The sequence below is a fragment of the Pseudopipra pipra genome, chromosome 3, assembly GCF_036250125.1.
Source record: "Pseudopipra pipra isolate bDixPip1 chromosome 3, bDixPip1.hap1, whole genome shotgun sequence".
Lineage (NCBI taxonomy): Eukaryota > Metazoa > Chordata > Aves > Passeriformes > Pipridae > Pseudopipra > Pseudopipra pipra.
The window spans coordinates 22,124,301-22,146,307 of NC_087551.1; positions in this window are offsets into that span (position 1 = coordinate 22,124,301).

A 22,007-nucleotide genomic window follows, 5' to 3' on the forward strand; every position below is an offset into this window, starting at 1 on the left:
TATCCACACTGTTGTCTCATACAAAAACTAATCCCGATGCAGCTTTCTTTCTGTTAATGATATCAAAAGAGCTGCCAGACAGGGGCAGTTCTCAATCAGCACCACCCTACCATGGTTCAAAGATCTGAACTGTTTCAGCAACCTGCATGTGGAGGGGTTAAAAGCACATGTAAAACACTCTTTGTGTTGCCTTGTCCTAGTACTTGCATTAAAAGTCTTAAGGAGTTTAAAATCATAAAGAAGGAGAAAAGGAAGCACATTGTGATACTTCAAAAGTGTACCCTACCCTGTTGAATAATCGAAGCTGGAAATGTAGTTTAATTTTATAGACTTGTGTTCTTTTGGTTGGTCGGTGTTTTTAAGAAAGAGGAATTTATTTCTCTAGAAGGATTATAACCTGGGGAAATGAAGTCTGATTTGTTTTTGTGAGCTGAATTAATTTATTTTTTATATTATATGGCAACAGTTTTAAGAACCCATATTTTCTAACAGAGTTGTTCCCATTATTTGAAGAATGCACCTGATCTATCACCTGTAAGGACTCAATCCTGCAAGGCATTGAAGGACAACTTTTTCAGGGGCAGAGAGGCATCTAATAGCATTTCAAAACATTTGGTAGTGCTGTACTATTATTTTTAATAATAGATGCCTGAGTGGTTTTGTAAGGACCTAAATAAGCCAATGGTTTTAGGAAGAACCTAAAGCAGAGCATAGCCTGACTTTAGGTGTCTGTATACAAAACTGCCATTGTGGATCATCCAGCTCAGGAGACAAGCTCCCGAGATGCTCCGGTGCTGTTTCTGTACTTGCCAGAGCCATCCCTCACTGAGCAGGTATGCACAGGGGCACCTAGGAATTGCTCAGGAGGCAGCACACAGTCTTTGCCCATGCCTATGGGCTCCAACAAAACCACGCCCAGCCCTGCTTCCTTTGCAAGACGTCCTCATGGTGGTGTCAGTTCCCATCTTTCATAGGAAAGCCCACAAGTTAGGGTGTCTCCCTTAGAGGTGGAAAATTTGCATTTAACACTTTCCTCATTCCAAAGCTGTGCAAAGTCACAGTCTCCTTTCTCTCTAAAAAGTGTGTTGGCCACCAGGCTGTGGGATAGGATCATTCTAACACCTCCTTTATTTAGGTTTTTGTGGTTTTGTTTTTTGGGTTTTTTTTCTGTTGCAGAAAGGAACGAAACTATCACAGGTTCAAAAGGAGAAGAAACAAGTAAGATTGACTTCAGAAAGGTGATTAAAACAAGAAGCTGGGAGTGGGGAGCATTCTGCTTTCAGGGCTGTATATTGTACTGATCTGTAATGGCTCTGTAATGCAAAGCACACCACTGGCCCGGAGAGGAGGGCCCAGGAGTCCCTTTGCCCAGGTGATGGGGTGTACTCTGTGTGCTGACTGTCCTTTTGGTCCTGGCTATCTGTGAGCCTTTCTGAACTGCTTTGCTGGAGTGGATGGAGGCTGTTTCAATAATTAACATGAAGGCACTAATCTCTTTTACAGATTTTAGCCTTGAGTAGCTGAATCATTAGGTACCTACATAATGTACAAAAACATCCCACAGTGCCCTAAGCTCCCCCTGAAGTTACTGTGTTCACTCTCAGCAGCATCAGGCCCAAATTAATGTAGGTGCCTTTTTCTGAAAAGGAAATACATCCCTGACATAAAGGTCAAATGGCATTTATAACAACATTAATAATTTCAGAGCATCATGCTATTGAATTCTAGGAAAGATTAGACCTGTTTGGCAATCCTGTTTAGTTGCTTTTACAACAGAAATATGCTGTTTACCTCCTAAGAGATTCATAAGAAAAAAAAAATCCAATCTATATCAATGAGTAAGATATTTTCCTTACCAGAGATATTGATTTAAATATTGACTTCGTTGCTGGAGGGTTATTTCACTCCATGCTGCAGATACTCATTGTCAAGTGACATGTGTTTTATGTACTAATAAAAATGTGATTTCTGGCCCAGTAATCTTATCTGGATGATTCTGCCTTTTTGGGTTTGATTTGGTCTGAAGCAGTTGTCTTTTCTAAAATTGAGTACTTTTTTTCTTCTGCGTGTCAACACACTTCACTCCATGTGAATTACTTACAACTAAGATCAAAACAAACAAACCTTAAAAAAACCCCGTACACAGCCCCTTTGTCCTATTAGTTCATTTTCCTTTCAATCTTTCAGCAATGGGTTTAGGCTCTGCAAGACAGAAGTTCTTTATTTAGCAACAGAAAAGGTGCCGCCGCAGAACCTGTTACAGCTTGTCAGAAAACCAGCCTGAGTGTGTTCTGGGACAAGGACTGTCTTTTTATTGCGGGGTTATACAACAGTTCTCATGTTGGCTTGCTGACCCCGATCAGGCCTGGTGATAGTTACAGTGACAACAATAGCTTATGCCACTGAGCAGCAACCCAACGCTCAGGAGGGCTGCAACAGCTTCCATCACAAGCCGGACATGCCAGCTCTCTCTTGTGCAAAGTACCAGCCCAGGAGGGAAAAAAACCCCAAAGACTAAAAATCCCGACCCCCTGAAGGTGCCAACTCACAGGCATGATGATTTATTTCACTGGAGCACTGCACCCATGAAGCAGAGGATATTGCTGAACAGTTTCACTGATGCTGAAATTCTCATTGCTGAACAGCTGGTTCTTCCTGCAGACCTGGGCCCATGTGTGTGTGTAGAATTGCACACTCCGAAGGAAATCCCTCCAGAGGGCAGCTGGGTGCACGGCTCCCATGCCACTTGGTAGCACTGGGGTCTCCTGGGACTGGGAGCACAAGGTGGAGGATAACCACCAGAATGCTGTGGTCTCTCCCTCTTTCTCCTACGCACCATTCGGGACAAGATGAAGATGTGAGGCGATGGTAACACACACATCAGCTCTTTGGCCTCCTCAGCAGTCACCCCAGATCCCTGCAAGTGGGGTGACAAGAAAATAGAGTTGTTTTTAGAGAGGAACTGCATGCAAAAGGTTGGTTCTGGTCTGAAATTCTTGAGGTTAGTTGTGCCTGTAGCTTCTGGGCGCTGTCTGATTTGCTGCATAGGACTGCTGGTGCCTGCACACAGGAAGATGGGCTTTGTCTGGGTAAAGTCTCTGTGTAAATCTTTTTCTTCGGAACACTGGATTTCAGACCATACCTGTGAATCCAAGGCCTTTGCTCAGCTCTTGAGCCATCAGGACAGAAAGAGGGGCAGAGACATAGCCTCCTGGAGGTTACTCACAGCCAAGAGGGGCCAAAGCTGGCAGAAAGACAAATCTCAGTCACCACTGGGGAGCACTTCTCTGCCTAGCCTCTGCTAATGGGGGGCTGTGGTGCTGTGAGCAGAAGCTGTTTATTTTGGAAGAAATGGGGACAAAGAGGGCTTTGGGTCACTTGCAGATTTTTTTTTTTTTTTTTGCTGGAGAGAATTTGCAGCAAACATGAGAACTGGAACTGTGGCACAAATTCACCTTACGTTTTACTAGAGGTTACTTAGCTTAGTTATATTGCTTTCTGTCTGCTTACACACAAGGAATTTTCCTTCTTCTTTGACCACAATGTTTTAAATGAAATTTTGGGGAAACCAACATGCCAATCAAGTCTTTATTAACCCCAACAGTGCAATTTCTCATTACAAGACTGTGATTCAGAGGAAACAGCACTGCTAAAACAGCTACTGAGTCCCAGCAAAAATGACAGTTTTCCTCAATCAGTTCCTTTTGTGACCTTGATCTGAACCTTAATCTGTTTTAGCAAAATTCTTTTTATTAGCCATTCATACTTAATCATACCGCTAATTTTCCTGTTTTTAAACTACCAATTTAAGGCTGCTTTTTCATGGAACTAATCAAGGCTGATGTATGTTATTTTGGCTATGAATTCTCATAATTATTCTTAAGAGTTTTTTAAGTCTGCATTTTCCATAGATAACTGTCAAAATCATAGATGGGGCAGAATGGCTTGTTTCTGTGATACGGCACATACAAGTATGCTTTCTTATCTTTAGTGAAAATAATCATTACAAGCACTGGATAGGGACTCTGAGCCTCACCTTCTTTTCTTTCCTTACATCAGCAGTTGCTTTTCATTGGTATTATTATTGCAGACAAGCATTATTGGAGGGAAGAAGGGTTTTCAGGATCAGGCTCCATTTGAGTTATTTAGAATAAAAATATAAACATATATTTGCAGCTGTCTCACAAAGATTGTAAACTGTTGTAGCTAGTGACTAGTGATTTTTCTTTGCCTATGATATTAAAAAACAGATTGTGTTATTATACTTATCTCTACCTTTACAAACAAATACATCGGGAAAAATACGTCGAGCAGAAGAAACCACACTTGTTATCAAATGCCTAGCTATGCTGACTACAGGTTTTTGTACTTTTTGGAAAAGCTTCAAAACATATTGTGGCTCGGTTAAGCTCCGAATTCTTTACAGCCCCTTTTTGTGTCCGTAGCGTGCGCTCGGCTCTCCACCGAAGGCAGCAGTTCGCTGCTGTTATTTGTCACTCGTTCTGCTGCTGCACAGAGATCGCAACCCCTTGTCCGCGGCTTTGTACCCACCAGCGATGCTTCTTCCCCCACTGAACTGATTAACATCATGGTAGGGCTATGATCTTAAAAGCCTGGCACTTCTGATTAGGTTTTTGTTGAAGTTTGCAGAGTTGACTGAGTACCAGAGGCTTTGTGTGTGTGCAGCGGGGTGGTTGCAGGGGGTAGAACACAGCCCCCCCCCCCAGCTAGAGGTGCCATTGGAGCAGCACTTGGGGAGAAACTTTACGAGTGTTTTCCAGCCTAAACCACTCTCTCAGTTCTCAATGAGACTTTGTCAAGTGGCATGCTAACATTTCGTTAGGGAATGAAGCAGATTTCTTAATTGCAGGTGAACTAAGCTTGACGGATAGAATTTTCTACTCTGAAGAGGGAGGAAAGCCAGAAACTTGGGGGAGTTGTGTGTTTGTTTGTTTTTAATGGAAGATGCTCAGATGTCTTGGTAATAGGTTCCCATGGCAGATGGAAGGCAATGGCTGGAAGAGTAGATGAACAAAGACTCTTCACAATTTTTTCCCTAATGAAATCCTTCTTTTTTCTGTAAAAGTACAATGTTTTCCCCACCAGTTTGAGAGGATTGCCATGTATGATTGTTTAAAAAGCTATAGGTTAATTATGTTATATGTATCTGTAGAAAAATTAATACTATATGCAAAAATGGATGAAAGTGCTCAAGTAGCCCATTAATTAACTCAGCCCTATTGTTAGCAGGGTTGGCATTAGAGGAAAGAATAATGCCTTTTCAATCTGAAACCTTCCCTCCCTCCCCATCCATTTTATCTCTTCTTGTCACTTCCTATTAGCTGATCATGACATCTTATCTTTTTCCTGAAGGGTGGGCCAGAAGATTACTTTGGAGCTCATGTAAGTGACACTCCAAGGATTGGCCAGCAGCAGGTTCAGCGGCCCCAGCCCCTGGAGCTGTGGGATGTCATCCCTGTGACATGCCTGGAAACCCCAGCTCATCCCTCAACTGTCCGGTTACAGCAGCATCTCCGTCATGTTGCACTTCAAGTCTGTCACTGGCATGGGTTCATGCTCCTCACCCAGGAACCCTTCTTGGTTTTGCTGAGGACTGTATTTTTATTTTTAACACAGAGTCCTTCACATTGGTGGTGGTGAGGATTTCTTTTGCAAGATGGGATTCTGCTATAGGAAGGGGTGGCTGGGGATCACACACCAAATGTACTCACATGTGCTAAGAGGGGAGCTGTGCTTGAAGGCACACTCTCTTTTGCATCACTCTGTTTGAAGCAGTTTTTGGGAGACGTCTGTCTGCCTAGAGGTATGGGACTGTCCAGCAGCTTTGCCCCTCACCAGTCACCCAGTTTCCAGAGCCCAGGATGCTCCCAGTGCAGGGATACAGCCAGAGTGCTCCCACCAGCTGTAGCCAGACATTATGGCTCATGCTGGAGGGACTCGCTGCCGGCACCGTAATTGCAGGCTAGCTGGATTTTTGCTGTGGTATTACAAATTCCCCCAGGGAAGCCCACAGCTAGGACCATTTACATGGTAACATTGTCAGGCATGAGTCATTTTCTTCCCTCTCTCTCTGTTTCTGTTTCTCCTCTCATACACACTCAAAAATGCAAGCACAAATCAACAAACCAGTAAATAAAATTTAAATGTTGCTTTAGTGCATTTTCAGCCCTCTTTTTCTGGCTGAGTGTACAGTTTGATGAACCATTTTTTTATTTTTTTTTGCTATAAAAACGTGGCACAAAATGTATAGGCCATGTGAATCTTGCTACTGCAATGACGACTTTTTATCTTATGCTTTGTATTATTATTTTTTTTTCTAGATTACTTCTAAGAGTGCTTTGAGTAAAAAAACTAATCAGTAAAATTAATCCTTAAAAACCAAATTTTTGTCAATATAATAAAACAGGAAATTTGCAAAATTAGTATCAGGGTCACTGTTTAAGAATTTTTTTTACCTGACACTTCTTCATTAATACTGCAACCCTGCTAAGCTTATTGTTGTCCTTTTCCTACACATCTGAATACATGCTCTGTGTATCATCTCATTGTATTGCACTGGCTACATTATCACAATTCACATGAGTAAGTACTTGCAGGTTTGGTGTCCTTGCCTGTGAACCAGCTTTCTGGTGTATTCTGAAATGTTCACTTTGGTGATTTTCAAAAAAAAAAAAAGAGGATTCACTAAAGAAAGTTAGGAAATTGACTGCAAAGTTGGAGGTGCCTGAATTAAGGTTGCTTTTGCAAGACAGACGTGGCAGACTTATCCATGGATCCTGATCGTCCTGAGCAACACTGCACGGGAGATCGCTGCTGAACCATAAAGTCTTAAGCAGGAATGGATTTGATTTCTCCCCTCTCCTCTGCTTTTGTCACTCTTTCTGCAGCGCAATGCGTGAAACAGGGTTTGTGAAACCAGTGCTGTGCTGTCACCTAACAGGCAGGGTGAAAGGGCAGTACCCTAAAATATAAGGAGGCTCAGCTCAGGTGATCGTGGGGAGTGTCAAAATGAAGGATGCAGGTAGAGTAAAAAGCAGGTGAATTTGTTTATCACAGTGGATGACTGGGTGAAAATTTTGAGTGCAGTGACCAGATCCGTGTAGCCAAATGTGTGCTGAAGACACCATCAAAGATACATGACCATGAGTTTGCTGGCAAGGCCTCAGGTTTAGCATTTTTGTTAGATTTACATTTGTGGAGTGAGCAGAGGTTGAATAATTTATGTTGGTGACCACTTAGATACCATATGTCATGTTTTTTTTAAAGCAGTATGGGTTTTTTAATACACAAAAGGGAACAGACACTGGAGCTGAACTTTCTTCATTCTATTCAAGAAAAGAATACTTTAAAATGCTTGGAGTAAAGGGAGCTCTTTGAATCTGCACTAAACTTGACTAGTCAGCATCACTCTGTTTTTGCAATGAAAAATAAATCCAGTGTTTTCACAGTGTCACACACAAGAAGAAACAAGACTTTTACACAGGTCTCAGTGAGAGAGCACACTTTAGTGTAGTTCTAAAGTTTAGTGAAAGCATATTTCTATCTGTTATTTAAAAATGCATATTTAAATAAATAGCTGCTTAATTCCCACCCAACAGTATATAAATGGTAGCCTTGATGTCACAGGCAAATTTTTGTAGGTGGTTAGCACGGTTTTGTCAGGAACATTACATTGCAAATATTCTATTGTGTATTTTATTTTACTGTGAGAAACATGAAATCCTTGCGTACAAGGAGTTCACATGTCCCTTTAAGTCTTAAAATATGTTAATTTTACATGCCAAAGTCTTAAGAAGTGTTTGACTGCCCGTGGCTTTTGTGTGCATCTCCAGATGGCAGATGCCATTTTGTGTTTCACATTAATTGAGTAAATTTCCTTGCTCTTTGTACATATTGCAGAGGAAGCCATTCTCTGCTTTCAATAGGACAGAACAGCTCTTTGGCATCAAACCCTTCTGGTCTGGTGGTACTAAAACTGTTTTAAGGTGGAATTCTGAGAACAAGCTGTTGGCAATACAGATTTCCTCTATTGTAGATTAAAGTCAGACATTTAACAGTTATCTTAGAAATATCTTGAGGGTTTTTCCTGCTGAATTGCGAAACAAGCCAGTTAGGATAACCTAAGGGGCTGAAGATAAAATAAGATATATGTTTTTTTAATATTCATTTAGATAAAGGAAAAAAATTCTTTCATCTTGGAGGGTACTATATTTATATTTATATTTATTTTCTTCTTTTTTTTTTTTGGACCAGGTTTGTTTTTTCCCCTCTCGCTTTCTAGATATTAAAAAAAAAAAAAAAAGGTTCCCAAGGCCTTTAAAACACTTCACTTTGTCCGAACATTGGTTTAGTTGTAGAAATTCGCAGTACTGCTTTCTGGGGCACAAACAATGAAAAAGGATGTGAGAAACACCTGAGGGATCCTGTCCACTGCTGGGAAGCAGTGATGGCCACCCCACTGCTGGCATCAGGCATCCTCACGTGTCTCCTGTGGCACAAAGCCCACGGGGTCCATGTCACACTGAGCCAGTGCTTGCCTGAGCCACCCACCACCCTACCCCTCATGTGAGGGCATTTTAAGTCTGAAAGCTGTGGTTCTCAGCATAAAACAGTGTAGCAGTTAAATAGATAAACATGCCCTAAATCCAGATGAATTTCTATATGGAGCTAATAGTGTTTATGAGTTAGGTGTTTGTGAGAAGGAGAATTTATGAACAGCAGCACCTTAGAGGTGGCTCAACATGTTTTACCACTGAGATAAAATGAGTCCAGCAGTTAGATTTTAAATCACCCTTTTTCATTTTTCCTGTGTGTTCCCTCTTCCAAACTCCTGTAGAAGAGAGGCAAAACAAATATCCTGTCTGTGTGAAAAAGAATATAGAATACAGAAGTTAATGCTCATCAAAGAAACCAAGATTATATGTCATATCAGATTTTTATCATGATAAGTAGTGTCCAGATATAGTTGAAGTGGGCAGTGTACATAATAACATAATTATGGGTGTTATAGTGACGTAACAGCAGCAGGAGCTCGGCTCCTGACTCCTTTGTTTTCCATTCACACCCACTATGATCTACTGCTATATTTAGTTGTTTTTCACAGTGCTACCTAATACCGTCATCCCAAGTATTTTTTTTTCTTTAGTAATAAAATAAAGATAAGACCGTATTGATTTTCCATGGAAGCTGAAACGTTGGAATCTTTTCTTGCAGATGATAATTCAAACTGAGGAGAGGGTGGGGTTTTTTTGTTTTGTGGGCTTTTTTGGTAGATTATTGTCATCTTTTGTGTGTGAAATGCAATTGCAATCGAGGCAGAGCGGCAGCTGGTGGGAACCGTCCCAGTTCCACTGCCTTCTGCGAGCTGGGACTATCTGTGTCGGCTGAGGAGCTGCTCCAGACAATTTAAGGCAATCTCGTGGAGCATGAAAGAACTGAGATTATTACATAACTAAGTGGTGTTTGGGGATTTAAATAAAGGAAGTTTTGACTGCTGAATTGCTGTACTTTAACAGTTCTCAGTCTATCATTTTTGGCACAGCTTGTTTGCCTGGGCTTGCAGTTCCAAAGATACCCAAAAAAACACTCCTGTGCTTCTCAGGTAGTTTTGACATGGTGACGGCAGCACAGCTCAGACCCTGGGCGGCATCTGCAGCAGACAATCTGCTTAAACCTCCTTGCAACCTAACTTCCCATGCCTGGAAGTTAGGCATTACAATTCTCCCCAAAGAAAAGATCTCATTTTCAAAGAACAGGTTTTGTGGTCAGATACACCTGCTGTGGTGAACTAATTATTGGTATGTGGGGCTGTATGACACCTGTCGGCATTTTGCTTTGGCCCACAACAAGAAATAAAAAGGTTTAATGCCTCATGGAGCACTGGTTTTCCATCTATGTCCTTGTTCTCACAGAACTAGCTCCTGAATTAAAGAAAAGGCTTTGTCAAACACCACCAAATCAAGTATGCCACGAATGAAGCTTGCAATGTGAACATCAGAAATGTCTTCTGTGTTTAGCAGTATAGGAAAGTATGATGCTGTTATAAAGAGTAAAACACTGAGGAGTCCCAGACTAGATGAAGCCACAAGTCCAAGAGCCCTGGAAGGATGTTGTTTGCCAGCTTTACAATAGGTTTATTCAGCAGGAGTCAGCAGGGTTGCCTATCTGTGTTCCTATAGTCAAAGCTCATTCATTCTGTGCAACATAGGTCAGCTCTGGTGCAACTATTGATATCTGTAGAGCACTTGCCCTACTGCTGTGATTTAAAAAAAAATCCACACTGTAGTTACAAAGCATTACTGGACTCCTCTGTGTTATATGTATTGCAACATCACAGCTCCCTCTTTCTTTAGTTGAGTACACATACTATGTCTTACCCAAAGCAGTGTGAACATGTGAACAAAGGTGGAGGGGGGTCTGTATAAGAAGAGCTTTCAAAAATTATACCCTCTTCTCAAGATCTTTGAAAAAGTATTTTGACAGCAGATAGACAAAACTCCTCTCCTCAATCTCAGTCTCATTCTTTGCGTAAATTCAGTGACACTGTGCAGATGATCCAGGTCATTCAATATTTATTCTGATTTTAAATGACTCCAGAATAAATAAAACATTGTCCTTGCCTTCTTCTGGACCTCTTTTGATCACCTCAGCTCTGTGTAGGAACGTGGTCACGGTATATCACCAAGTCACTGTGTACTTGGGTATGCTTTGGAGCTGCCTGCAATGGTCCATTATAGTTTTTGAGAGAGAGATTCACGATGCCATGGATAGCTGCCCAGACTGAAGCTGCCAAGATGCAAGATAAGAGGATCACCTGTAGCCAGTCACTCAGAAGGCAACTAATATATTGAATAACAGTAGCACAGACAACTGATCTTTGTCTACTGCCAAGACAAGCAGTTCCGCTAATGAGATCAATGCAGTCTTCCATATGTAATAAAGCTTATGCTCAGCTTGACGAAGGTGAAGACAGAAATTCCTAAAAAGCCTGATTTTAATAGCCAAATTCAAGCAGAACTCCCTTTTGCCTCATTGAGCAGTGCAAAAGACTTAGAGCATAAGACAGGAGATTAGGATCTTGGACAGAGAAATTCTCTTCATCACTTTGCAAGGCATATAGCAGACCACTGCCTCACTTTCCCTGACTTCACAGTGTTGCTTTCTTTCCCCAAAATGAGTTGTCTGACTGAATTCAGAAGCTTGAATGAGGTTCTCATATGCCACAATGCTTAAAGCCAGAGCAATGCCTATAAATATGGAAATGAGAGGTTTACTTTATTCTGGGAAGGGCTGTAACTTTCCTCAGGAGACTTTCTCTGACTTCGGGACTGGTTTCAGTAAGTACCCTTGGCAATGCAAAATGGAAGTGCATGAATAAATTAATTGGAAGGTGTACATGCAGCTCCTGCCACTCCCCAAATACCTTTCCCAGCTCTGAATGCAACACAGATTTTAATCGTGGAGCAACAGATGATTGATGGATGATTAATAGCTCATTTGCAAGATTCATTTAACTTCATTTTACTTATACACCGTATGTAGAATTAGTTAAGGCTTGTACAGGAAAGGAAGTGATGAACCATTGTTCCCATTAAATTATAATGACAGCCTTCCTCATCACTGTGTATTTATTATGTAAGAAAAGGAAATGTCTAGTAAAAATCTGTATAGGTTAATAACACCTTCATAATATAGTCTCTCTTTTCTATTGACTTGAATAGCCCTCCTACTGACTTTTACTGGATTATTAGAGTTAATTACATCAATTGCAATATAATTGATTCTTAAATACTATGTAGGAACCTCATACAATTATGGAAAAACAAAAGTCATCTAGACATCTCCGATCAGAAAAGATTTGGAATTCCTGCACATTTAATTCCTGTTAATCACCAGTCAGTTTGGACATTAAGATTGCAGGGTTTCTTGTTTTCTTTCTGTTAGGTTTTGACAGAATTGATAGTTTTACAACATTTAACTCAGTGTGCATGGAAATATGAGATTAAAGAGACAAATGTGATTTGCTAAAATTGTTACTTCATCTCCTAAAAGTGAAATGAATTACCTGCCTGTCTATAACAAAATACAACTTACTCTCACACATGCAGGCTCAAGAGGGAAAAAAAATGAAATAGGTATTTATCATTCAAAGTTGAAGTCCTTTATCCACAGGTGCAAGCTTTCCTACAGATCATGCTTGCTAAAGTCACCAAGGGCCTTCAATGTAATGACATAAAGAAGAGTTGAACACTGATCTCCAGAGGGTAGGAGATCTATACGTTATTTTACTGAGTATCTTTGACATAAAAATGGTTTCTAAGGGATGGTTCTGTATTTCAGATAAAGATTATGGGCCATTCAAAAGAAGGTGCTGTAAGATAAACCCTCTGAGGGATGCTACAACATTATTAAGCAGCAGTTAAAGCCAGTCAGGCATAACATTTTTTTTTGTGCCTCTGTTCTTGGTCATAGTCTCCTGTGGTACCAGCGTAGGAGATGTTAGTAATTTGAGGTTTTTGACTGACTTTGTCATGATTTTCTGGTGGCCTTCCAGGAGCTGTGCAGTGTTTTGCAAGAGTGAGTTTGCTTTGTGTTTCTGCAGCTCAAGTCCTCACAAGGTAAATTCAACATTCTTTACGTTGCTCCATTAAATGTCCTGAAGTCAATTTGGTCAGTGTGAGGATATCACTTCAGAGTTCCAGCTGAGCAATAAGTGCAAGTCATTATGCAAAATAATAACTTTGGTTGCAGTTATTATTTTTAGTATTATTAATACTTTTGCTTTATAGCTTAATGCACACACTTAACCACACTGCAGCAGCCGGCTATCAAAGGCTTCCCTGAGGAAAAATTAAGCTCTTGGAGCAATAAATTATGAAAAGACTACATCTAAGGGCACCATCCACCTTGTTCTCACACCCGCTTTAAGTGTTAAATAAATCATAACATCCTGTTCATCGTGCCGTCAGTAGGGGTTAAATAAGTCACTGTAAATGAGCTCCAAATCATAGGACGTTGCTGGCTTCCAAGTTTTTTGTTTGCAAGGAGAAACAGCTCCAGGCCTTTTGATAGTTCGGGTCTTTAAGGAAAGCCTTTTTTCCATTCCAACTACTTCCTGTTAATGTGGAAATGGGAGGAAATGAACATTAAGCAGAAGGATGGGCCCATCCTTTTCCAGTCGTGTGCCTAATTTGTCAGGTGCAATATTGGCACCTGGAGGCTTGTTTTGGCTCCTATTACATCCTTGCTGGGGAAATATCAGGATACTTGTAACTAACAGTACAGGACTTCAAAGCATTTTTGTTATGGGGAGAAAGAAGAAAGGCTACCGCCATTAGAAAATGCAGAGTTGAACAACTCTGTTTGCAGAGTGTAAGGGTTACAAACAGCAATAAGTTGAAAAAAAAAAAAGAGGAGAGAAAAAATATGTGACATTTCAGCCTAAAGCCAATCGTGACCATTAAGCCTTTAAGGTAGGTACACCCTAAGGAGGTACACTCATAAATTGTCTCTTGGAAATATGCATGTCTTGGGTGTATTCTTCGTACTTCTGAATCTTCATATGAAACACCCTATTGCTGGGAGCTTGTCAGCATGTATGTGTGTTTCAGTAGGAAGCTTAAGTGTTTTGAGTTACAGCGATGGCAAAGTTACTGTTGTAAGTTACTCTGGATCTTAGATCAAAATCTGCAAACTTAAGATGCCAAAGCCTGCCTGGTGTCTTTACTTCACACTAAACACTGTAGACATACTTTCTTTTTTGTGACCTTTCTTGTATTTAGGAACTGTCCAAGATATGTTAGAGTGCCCATGCTTGGCCAGTATATTAGTGATGCATCTCTCTGGCTGAATCTGTAGAATAAAATTTATTTAAGCCTCCAGTAATTAAACGAATGAGACTGAAGTTGAACTTATTCCCCAGCAATGTTTCAAACTGTGAATTGACTAGAGTTGGTTTGGACTTTTAGAACTGAATATTTTGGGCCAAAATAACCATTCATGTGCCACTTTTTTCTGTCATAAATTGCAATTAATTAGCATTTAGTGGTGGGAGGAGAGATGACAGTGTAACTAATTAATATTTCATTCAGGTAAAACATAGGGAATCAAGCCATGAGTGATATATACAGATCTGCAACTGTTCTGAGAGCAAATTCATTCAGATCAGTGAAATGAGATAATAGACTTGGGAAATCCAGCTGCTATGCAGATGTTGGGTGGAATTTTCCAGGGAAAAGCAGCTATGCCATTTTTTGTGCCTGATTCTGCATCTCTTGCTCAGGAGGAGGTCTCTTTTGCTGGATGGCAAGTTACCACAGAGCAAGCAAACCCTGTGCTTAGGAAACAACAGTTGGTTTAGGATTCACTGACCCCTTTCTCCCAGGTTAGTTCAGTCTGTACCTGAATCAGATGGAAGTCTTCAGGTCAAGCATCCAGAGTCAGCTCTTCCCTGTGAGCCTCAGTTGTGTCTCAATCCAGCCATCCTGGACTTACAAGTAATCTCAGTTTGACTGTAGAAGATGATTGTGTGTTTTAGAGTGACTGTGTCTCTCTTTACTTCAGCATTGTCAGTTAATCAATCAATTTCTACAAGGGGACTGTCTTTTGTAGCCATCAAAGATTTCATTGTTATGCTTCTCTTAATTACACACGGTGTTAGACTGGTAGAGGAGACATGAAAATGGCTTGATGATAGTTCTATGTTGGTGCTTGGGGCACTTGACCAGTTTTTTTGTTAGAGACAGTGATTCTTGGCCTTCATCTTCTTGAGAGTGTGCTGACTGATCTCCTGTCCAAATCCCACCAAGATGAGGCTTCTTTGTCGTAACATCATAGAATAGTTTCAGCTGGAAAGGCCCTTTAAAGTTCCAGCCTCTCTGCAATGAGCGGGGACATGTTCAACTAGACCAGATTGCCCAGAGCCCCATCCAACTGACCCTCAGTATTTCCAGGGATGTGGCATCTACCACCTCTCTGTGCAACCTTTGCCAGTATTTTACCACCCTCATTGTAAATAAGTTTTTCCTTATGTCTAGCCTGAATCTAATTTCTGTTAGCTTAAAATCATTACCTCGCTACAGGCCCTACTAAAAACTCTGTCTGCGTCTTTCTTCTTGGCTCCTTTTAAATACTAAAAGATTGCAATAAGGTCTCCCTGGAGCGTTCTCTTTTCCAGGCTGAACAATCCCAATTCTTTCAGCCTGTCCTCATAGGACAGGGTTTCCATCCCTCTGATCATTTCGTCTAAGGAAAGAAATCTTTGGATATGCATAGAACAGCAGTAGCACATATTGTGTGATGACTTCAATGCAAGGGCTCTGCAGCAAAGGCGATTTGGTTTAAACTATTCAGCAGCCATTTAAACTCAGCCCAAGGATTTTTTGCACTGAAGTGGCTGAGGATCACTTGTGTGTTGTGTCCTGCTGACTCAGTGGTGAGGGTGTGGGATCTTGAGCTACGGGAGAGGTACAAAAGTGGTTGGCGGTAAGAAAAGAGAGGAGCTTAATAATCCTTTACTCTCACACCCAGAGACATTTCTGCAGGTTGTGGCCTAATTTATGGTAAACTGCAAAACTACAAAAACGCAGACAGTGTCTGAAATAAGTGCAAGGATTGTCCTATATATGCTTGTTTATACGTATGCAACTACCTGAAAGAAGATTGTAGCAAGAGGGGAGTCAGTCTCTTTTCCCAAGTAACACAGGACAGGACAAGAGGAAATGGCCTCAAGTTGAGACAGGGGAGGCTTAGATTGGATATTAGGAAAAAATTCTTTGTGGAAAAAATTTCCTCATTGTCAAGCATTGGAACAGGCTGTGCAGGGAAGTGGCTGAGTCAGCAACACTGGAGGTATTTAAAAGACGTAGATGTGGCACTGTAACACCCATGTAGTAAACAGGGATGTGGTTTAGTGGTGGACTTAGCCATGCTAGGTTTACAATTGGCCTCAATGATTTTAAATGTCTCTTCCAGCACAAATGATTCTATGATTCTGTGACTTTCCTCTAGTAATTTTCCCTGTTCTGCATTATCCAAGAGACACTAGGAAGGATTAATGCTGCAGGAGACCAGAGTATTCTCTCTACCTCCACAGATAACCATTATACTGATAGTTGCTGAACCATTTTGAGGTGTGTACATTGCCAGCATACAGTGGCACTGCATGATCTAGGTAACTGACTTTCTTGCTTTGTCATTTTTGAACTTAATTGTGTTACTCTCTACAAACACAGATGCCATGAATTTTGAGGAATAGGTCCTTCCTGTGGATGTGTGAAAGAGCCTTGCAGAGAGAATACAGCCTTGCTCTGTTGACATGTTCCACTTAGAGCTCATAATCTGGGATATTCTTTCCATTGTGTTGATTATTGCATTTCTCTGCAGCTTCAAGAAATACAAATAAATAAATCAAATACACAGGCTTTGGGGGCAATCCTTGACAGATACATCAATTGTCAACTACTTAAATTCCTCACATCTGTGAGTTCAGACAGGATTGGTGTGCTCCTCACATGCCATTTGCATGGCCCCTGAACAGTAGCATTCGGCACTTCCTTTTCCTTTGTTTTAGAGAATTACAGAACAGGTTGTGTGCTGGTGCAAATATAGCTGGTTGCTTTCCACACTGGTATCTTTTCTACCGTATGTATAGCTTTGATAAGCAGCACATGTGCCTGCTTCCCGGCTATACAGTGTTTCCACTCTGATCTCAGGAGTGTAGCTAAATCAATATATCCTTTGTGATGTGCAGATGGAAATAATCTCCAGAAAGATGCATTTCTGAGCTTTGCCCAGTATGTATTTATTTGAGAGGTACAGCTGGTTTGTGGAAAGGTACAATCCAAGCCCATATGTGAGCACACTGCTAACCCTGCTCAAGCAGCTTTGCTCTGCTATTGCAGCCCCCTCATGGCCACCGGTAGGGCCTCTGGGAGGCTCCTTTGATGTGAAGGGAATTGCCAGGCAGAGTGTTGCCTGGCCTCAGAGGGACAGAAAGAGGGGCAGCCTGCCTTTACCCCCACATGCTCTGCTGCTGGCTGCCAAACCCTCCAGCATACCTCAGGACCTTGCTAGTTGCCCCATTATCAGTTTGCCACAAGCTGCTCTTTAGTCCTGCTCCCTGAACTGGACCAGGTGCAGACAGGCCATCTCCATCCTAGAATGGCCTGGGTAAGGTTTGCCGATGTACTTCTGTCTACTGCTTCTGTTGCTAGTTAATGGACCTAAATACAGATTTCAGATCTGTAACCAGGTGTAAGTCCAAATGTTCCCATATTCCATGACTGCTTGGGGTGACACTTGGATTCAGGTTCAGTGTCCAGAGATCTCTGACAGACTCTATACTTCTCACCCTATGATGTCAGAGCATTACATTTCTGATAGTTTTGCCCAATTCAAGCCACTCTGGATGCTAAATGGGTAACACACATCTAGTAAACTCACATAGGCAATGTAAAATCACTTTTGTTTCCTTAAAGGCTTACAGTATCAGAAATGACATGACTATTTTGACCAGAATTCACGAGGATCTGACAAATCACTCACACCTGTAAAAACACAGGTTCCATATCAGTACCTGCATTGTTAATGACATGCTACTAATAACATATTGTACAGCTGAGATTCAAGTAACCAAAGAAGAGAGACAGGCGTTTCCTGGTGGGATTCATCTCAGCTGCTAGGATGAGGCTAATGTTGCCCTGTTTTCTCTTCGTGGGTTGCACAGCAAATGTAGGGCAGGGAGTACTGTACTTGGGGTACGCTATGGTGGCTGTAGGGGAGCAGTTGGGTGGTTACAGGCATCTGGACCTGTCATCCCCTCTGACTGACACAGTGATAGGGATATGGGGCTGTGGCAGTTTGCTAAGAAAACTCATGTCTGTTTGACAGGTTTATTCACAGATATTTTAAAATATAGTTCATTTGTGCAAATCAGGCTGTGAACACCTGAATTTTGGTTCCTCCCAGAGCAGTTTCACAAGGAAGTTGTGCTTTCTTTCCCAGAGTGGATATTTTGCATTGGAAAACACCCATCTTATTTTACAACCCCAAAGCCCCATTTCTCTATGTAATCAGATGTTCAAGCAAATATTTCTCTCTTAATAAAAACTTTGGGGATTTTAGCTCAAAAGTTGAACTTCCTGTTGCATACCAAAAGCAGCCCTGGAAAACTCCCTTCTACCCACTCAGTTTGGACAAATACTCCTGGAATAGTCTTTCCTCTGTCTCATGCTGCTCTGATCACCATCTTCACATTATTGAGGGCTGATTTTAAATCAGATCACAAGTATTTTATATGTAAAGAACTCATTGCCGTGTGATGGAATCATCTGGGAGCTGCTCCTCCTCCTCCTTAGCAGTGAGGTGAGGTGAGATGAGATGAGATGAAATGAGATTGAGATGAGATGAAGTGAGACAGGAAGGCCCAGCACCATCATTTCCATCCCTAGGAAGGTCAGTGCAGACCATCAGGAGCCTTGGGGCCACCATGAGCTTTGTGACTACCATGAGCCTTGTGGCCACCATTTTGTGCCACAGTAGGGGCCTTTGAGACCATGCTTTCTCCTCTACAACGTGCTTGGATTGTTGTGTGTGTATCTACAACAACTTTCATTGCAGGATCCCTCAAATATCCCCTGCAGACCCTACTGGGATACCTTACTGTATTTTGCTGTGTGAGGAGCCCTTGGCCCCCTGAGGAGGAGCACACATGGCAGCAGGGATTGTGACCCTCCTGCAATGCCATGTACCCCCAGGCAGGATGGCCCCCATTGCACAGGCAAGCATATTGTGGTGTGGCACAGTTATGTGGGCTTTCTAGAGGTCAGGCATCAGTCAGCAGCAGGGCTCTGGCATCCCCTCACAGCTCTGCTGTTTGTAATATGTATTATCAGCACTGCGATAATGCTCGAAAATGGATGCTTCTTTCTGAATAAAAGGAAAGTCGCTGCTCATATCTCAAGGATAAAAGCCTGTCTGGCTGGAAATCAGTGCAGGGTGCTGAAAACAGGCAGAGCAGCTGAGCCAAGCACAGTGGTCCATGTCCCCAGAGAGCAGCGCTTTGGTCCTCCAGAGCAGAGACTGCTGCTTTGGCACTGAGACGGACCTCCCCTTCCACTCACCACCGCAAGCAGCAGCGGAAAACCCAACCCACTCTCCAGCATGGAACTGCCTAGGCAAGCCAAGCACTGCAGAGCCTGGTCCTGGCTGACCGTGATGATAACCAGCCATATGTCTTGTTTTCATGCCCTTACTATTGATTTGTCAGCTCTACCCCCTCTACTAGTCCAACACCCCAAGACCTCTTCCTTCACCTGCATTTATTTGACCTTGTGGTCCCATCCTCTGTATATTACCTGTGATACAGCAGCAGGAGGCTTCAGGAGGTTTTTCAGAATGTCTTCAGGAGACTTTAGAATGAAAGCAGTACAGTGATGCTGTTGCAGGACAGCCCATGAGGAAAGGTGCCTGAGGGAACTTGGGTCTCTGACCCAAGAGGAGAGGGAAACACAGCAAATCCTGTCTGGATTCATGGTGAAAAGGGACAGTGTGAAACGAAATTATTTTTGTTCTGTTGCCAACATGTGAATTTTGCAGAATGTGGGGCTTGGCCTCTGAAAGGTATTTGGTGTCCTTCAAGATACCATTTCAGTGAGCTCAGCCCCCAGGACCATGTCCTCGTTGGAACTGTGTGTCTGTGCATGAACACTCCCCCAGTACAAATCCAAAATCCTTGCTTTTAACGAGTTCACAGAGCCTCACAAAAGCCTATGGGAATATCTGGTTTTGCATGCAAATATTTACCAAAAAAAAATGGATACTTTTGCACAGCTTCTAGTACTAGACTTCTTCTGCAGAGAAACTGCCAACTGTACATGCGTGCTGGTTTGGCACTGGGACAGCGCATTCCCTGGAGAGTAGAATGAAACCACACACTCCTTTTGCTTGTGAACACCTTTCCATGAAGCAGGTGAAATCATGCTGAACTCACCCCTGCATTCTAGCATGGCTGTTTTCTAAATGTCATTTGAAAGTCTCACCCCCTCCTCCCCCTGTCCCCAGTTTTATCCCTCTTTCAGGAGGCAGCCATCAGCAACAAAACCACAATGCAGGGCTTGGCTGGCTGCATGCATCCAGCAGCTGCTCTGTTCCAAGTTCTGGGCAAGCCACAGCTATCCAGATTCCCGCTTGTCCTATGTCTTCTGCCTCAGTTGCAGTACAGCATCTTGAGCTAGAAGTACCACTAATTGACCAGCTTGGACGGGTTGCCAGCACTGCAGTACAGTCAGCCTGCTGTCCCCAGTTGTCTGTGCCTTTCCCCCCTTCACTACATTTCCAGCCCTTCCTGATCCAAAGCTTGTTACATCTTCCAAGTCCTCCTTGCATTCAAGACTCTAATTCGGCATGTGGTATGCTGTGCTTTTCCAGCAGGCTGCTTTTTGTCATTATCTCTCCACCCAAGTGAATGTTCAGGATGGGCATGTTCTTTCTTCAATTATTGCAGAGAACTAAAATGTAAGCAATAAATGCTAAAGCCAGATTTTTCTAATACAAAACACCAAGCAAAATCTTCGTGTTCTCATATAATTATTCCAAAAGAGTTACAAGCCTGGAAATAAAAATACAATACTCTGTCTTAAAATATGAAGCAGTGTTTTCTTACAGGATAAGGATAAGAATGTGATTTAAGTTTGCTTTAACCCATTTCTTCATTGTATTGTGCTGACATGATTGTTCAAAGAAATTGTGCTTTTGGAAGGAAAAGGTTAAAGTTTGCTACTGATATTCATCAGGAGATGGATATTTAATCTTTAATCTCTTGTTCTAGGCCCCTACTTCGGATCAACTCATTATCCCGAATAAACGATGTGTCATTCCCATTATTTATGTTTCACTGCAGCCAAAGTATCTGGACCTCGTTTTGGTAAGCACCATTCATTTCGACCCATTCAGTATTAATCTCCCTTCTAACATCTTTCCTGTCCTATGTGCTGTCCCCTATTTGCTTTTATGTTTTCCGCAGAGTGTTTATAAAAGGATAATCTTTTACAAAGCAGACAGAATTTTTGTGTATAAACTGCTCTGTTTGAATGCCTCATTGATATACCATCTAAACTGAAGTGTTCAGCAAGATTAGTGCATCCACTGAGCCACTGAACTGGGCAAAAATCTGGGAACTGCTCCTTTCTTTATAGCGAGAGAGGGTAGCTAATGATGCCATCTTCTTTTAAATAGGATACTTTTAGCAGATGGACTCTGAGAATATGAATACATTGCACAAATAAAAAATAATAAACAAGGGAGGTGGCTTATTGTGACAAATAATAGGAGAAAAAGACACAAAGTGTATATATTATGTAGAGACCCTGAACCAGCTTCCATCTTAGTGAAACTGGTGTAAATGCAGAATAATTCAGTCAAAATGACGTGAATTAGTGGGGGTTTTTACATCATTGTCGCTCACATCAGGATTTGGTCTCTTTGTACCATAATTGCCGACGACTTCAGCTAGGATTGCAATGCCTTGAAATGCAAATGATACGTTTTTCTCTTTCTCGTGCTGATAAAAAGTTCCAGTGAGAATGTTTTGAGCATGATCCCCTCCTTTTTGCATGAAATAAACAAGTAAAGACTGCCTGGCACACATAATGTACACTTATTTCGGCTGTCTCCTTTGCAATGTGTATCTGGTGACATTGGGTGCCACTGACACACCCTCTGTGATGCCGACACTTTATGTTAGAAGAACACAGTATGCAAGTGAATCTGTGCCCATATTCCCACATTTAGATGGGAAAAATCCCAAACAGACATGTGGTAGTATTATTTGAATGGCATAGATTCTTAAATACATTTGTCAGGTTGTACACTTGCCAGCTCTTCTTTGAAGATATAAACCACCAAAACACTCCAAATTTTATCCGTCATGACTCCATCAACATGTAGCACTGTTTAGCATGTTATTTTAGTTAAATTGCACTATTGTT